The sequence below is a fragment of the Acomys russatus genome, chromosome 6, assembly GCF_903995435.1.
Source record: "Acomys russatus chromosome 6, mAcoRus1.1, whole genome shotgun sequence".
NCBI classification, from domain to species: domain Eukaryota; kingdom Metazoa; phylum Chordata; class Mammalia; order Rodentia; family Muridae; genus Acomys; species Acomys russatus.
Window position 1 is genome coordinate 65,360,903 of NC_067142.1, and position 4,206 is coordinate 65,365,108.

Sequence of the window (4,206 nt, forward strand, 5' to 3'; positions counted from 1 at the left end):
TTTCTTGTAGGGAGATGCCCAAAAGAAAGATTGCCTTGCACTTGGGTAAGGTGGGATCACAGGAAGGAAGCTATGAGAAATTTAGAGAATAGCAGCTAGAAGATGAAAAATAAAATGCTGAGGATAGCACTTTCATTTCAGACATCATGATAAGGACTTGAACTGTTTAGTGCAGGCAATGACTGACATCTTCTGAGATTACTTGTCTTAGATGTGTGGGTTTGAGTGTGAGTGGGGAAGCAGAGCAGAGATGAGATGTATTCAGGGGCCACCCAGATAAGGTGATGTAATGACGTTCTTCTCCCTGGATACTGTGGCATTCCTCATGCTCAAAGGATCAAAGGTGAAAGAACACTTTGACATCAATAGCAGTTATACCTAATGGCTCAATGAGAGCTGGAGAGTTTGTCCAGTTTGCAGGCTTATTTGTGCACAAACAAACAGATCTGAGTTCAGGTCCTATGACCTAGGTAAGAAAGCAGGCCATCTTCATGTGAACCTGTAACCATAGCTATGTGAAAAGTAGAGGCAGGAGGATCTCCGGGGCCTATTGGCTACCAGTCAAGTTTCAGATTCAGACAGATCCTGTCTCACAAAAGCAAGATGAAGAGCAAGAGAGCAAAATGTTTCAACCAGGGAATAGATAGAGAAACTGTGGTACATTTACACAATGGAATACTACTCAGCTATTAGAAACAAGGAAATCATCTAATTTGCAGGCAAATCGATGGAACTAGAAACAATCAACCTGACCCAGAAAGACACACATGGTATGTACTCACTTATAAGTGGATATTGGTCATGTGATACAGGATAACCACACTACAATTCACAGACCCAAAAAAGCTAAGTAACAAGGAAGACTCTAGGGAGGATGCTTGAATCCCTCTCAAAAGGGGAAATAGGATGGATGGCTAAAGTGGATGAAGAGAGGGAACTGGGTGGGGGAAAGTGTTGGGAGGGGAATAAGGGTGAGGATCAGATGTGGAGGAGGCGAGAGTTCTGAGAGAGAAAGGGGAAGCTGATGTGGGAAGACATCTCTGAGGCAAGCTGGAGTAGGCTCCTGGGAGGATATGGGAGTGGATATAGCTAACACTCCTGGCTGTGGGGTACATAGAGAAAGAAGGGGCTACCTCCTAGCCAGGTGGGACTTCCTGTGGAGGGAGGGAGACACCAAACAACTCACCCACAAAACCTTCAACCCCAAATTTCCTCTGCCTATAGGACGTGCAAGGATAAACATGGAGTAGAGAATGAGGGAATGGCTAACCAATCACTGGACCAGCCTAAGACTCACCCCATAGACGAAAGCCAACCCCCTGACACTACTAATGATACTCTGCTATGCTTGCAGACAGGAGCCTAGCATGACTGTCCTCTGAGAGGCTCCACCCTGCAGCAGATAGAAACAGATGCTGAGACCACCCACAGACAAACATTAGGCAGAGCTAGGGGAGTCTTTTGGAGGAGTTTGGGGGAAGGATAGAAGGTCCCAGATGGGACAAGGATCCCTCAAGAAGACTAACAATGTCAATTAACCTAGGTCTATAGGGGCTTACAGAGACTGATGCTCCAAAGAGCAGGCATGCCCTGGACCTAAGCCCACGACACATATGTAACTGATGCTACAGTGTGGTCTTCATGTGGATCTCCTAACAACAAGGGGAGCAGGGGTCATATCTGACATGGACTTATGGACTATTCTTAGATTACCTTCCCCTATCTGTGCTGCCTTGTCTGGCCTCAGAAGACAATGTATTAAGTCCTGATTAGACTTGATGGGCTGAGGTGGGTTTGTGAAAAAGGAAGGGGAGGTACTTTTCTGAGGAGAAGTCAAGAGAAGAAGGAATCAAGTGAGAGAGTAGGACCAGGAGAGGAGAGAGAGGGCTCTGATCCGGATGTAAAATGAATGTGAATGATTTGGCAGGGCCTGTACAAACTGTTGTACCAATCAAGGATAATGCATGCAGTCAACCTAGACCCCTCCCCTCGTTCAGATATAACCAATGGACAGTTCATTCTTCAGGGCTGTGAAGGGAGCAGGGATTGCCTCTGACATGATTATGGTTCTGCCCCATCCCCCCCCCCCCCCCCCCACCACCCTGGTTTGGTAATTTTCCCTTGGTAGGGAGACACACAGAGGAAGGGGATGCAGGCTATCTGGATGAGATCTGATAGGCTGTGGTCATATGGTGGGGGAGGAGGTCCCCTTCTGTCAGAGGTCTAGGAGAGGGGAACAGGGCAGAAGAGGCGGGGAGGGTAGAAACAGGAGCATACAAGCCATGGCATAACACTTAGGATGTAATCTGAATAAATTATAATAAAGAAAAAATCTTATTAATGGACTACAATTAAAAGGAAATAGAAAGAAATCATCACAGAAAGATGAGTGCAGAACTTACTTATAATAATTCAAATCCAAATATGCCTATTTCTGAACTGCTAAAGTGGCAGGGCATCATGAAAAACAAAATTGTAGCCTCCCAGTCTAAATGACTGTCTCTGGCTTTTCTAGCTGTGTTACCTTGGGCAAGTCCTCTCTCTCTCTCTCTCTCTCTCTCTCTCTCTCTCTCTCTCTCTCTCTCTCTCTCATATTTTAGATTTTCTTTTCTTTGTTGAGAAACTTAAAACTTGGGTGCATCAAAACCAATCTCTGGGTGGGGAAAATATCAAAACCTACATTAAGAAAAAAAATAAATAACACTGTCCAAGCCACAGCAGAACCAAGAAAATGTGTTCTTACAATTGAAATTTTCTAGGTGCTTTGTAATTGATTTTTGGTTTTAAAATGACCTATTAAATTTGTAACTTGAGTTCTTGGTGCTGAAGTCTATAAACTAGGAAGTCTCTGGACCTTAGATGAGTTCCACAAGAGTTGTTTGTTGTTTTGGTTTTTGTTTGTTTGTTTGGTGTTTTGGGTTTTTTGTTTGTTTGTTTTGGTTTTGTTTTTGTAATTTTTGGTTGTTGTGTGATTTTTGTTTGTTTGTTTGTTTGTTTTGGAGGGGTTGGCTTTTGATTCTCTTCCTTTTCTAGAAGGTAGCAGCAGCAACAGTGCCCTCCTTCTGGGGTCTTCTTTCTTGGCACCATGAGCCTGCGGGATTGCTACAGCTTCATCCACCTTGGGTCCGAGGGACACAACATGTGGAGGACCTCAGAGTTGTCAGTTTTCAGCTGCCTTCCTGTAATCTTCCCAGCCGGATTTGAATGCTTTGTGAGGACACTCCCCCAGCAGCTGCTTCTGTTCCTAGGTGAGGGCTGCAGCTAGCATGGAGGAAGTCAGGGACACTTTCTTTTAGTCTTATCTTTCTATATATAGAAGGTTATAAGATACATTGAATTATTATCACTTAAGATGGTGTGAGAACCAAAAAGGACAATCATTAAAAGCTGCTTTCAATGCATTACTATTGGGTGTGCCTGAGTTGCTATTAAAGTAGGAATGGCAGGTGGGAGAGATGGCGCAGTGGGTAAAAGCACTTGCTACACAGGCTTGATGACCTGAGTTTAATCATCAGAACACATGCCGAAAGCCAGATGCAGCAGTTGCATATTCCCAGCAGCCCTGCAGCAAGATGGGTGGCATAGACCAGACGGGAGAGTTGCTTGAATCTTATTGGCCAGCTATCCTAAAATTCTTAGCGGTGGCAGAAACAGGAGAGACAGACTCCGACCTTTCTAAGCATGCTGTGGCACATGTGTGCCTACACTTACACACAGGCACACACAGTAATATAAAGAATAAGAGGCATGAGTGTGCTGTCCATTGATAAGATTACATTGCCTGTGTGCACAGTGACCGTGGGGATCATAACTTCAGCGAGCCCCCAGTGTTCTTTCAGAACTTACATCAGCTTCCCCTTTTATGGCACTTATTTGTCTTCCCTCTGTGATAGAGAAAACAGCCTGTCTGTTCCCTAAAAACTCAGTACTCTGGGTGCTTGTCCCCCTACATAATCCTCTCAAATAAGCCGCTCCTCCTGCTACCATTTGTAGTGGCTAATGTAGTGAATCTCTCTCTCTCTCTCTCTCTCTCTCTCTCTCTCTCTCTCTCTCTCTCTCTCTCTCTCCATCCTTTGTCACTTACTTTGCTTATAGCCCCTGCCTTCTCATTGGGCTCTCTGGAACTTCGCAGTGGATTCTTCACCAGCTGCATAACACTAATGGCTGTTGAAGAAGGGCTGCAGTCTCCAGGAAGTCTGCACCAGC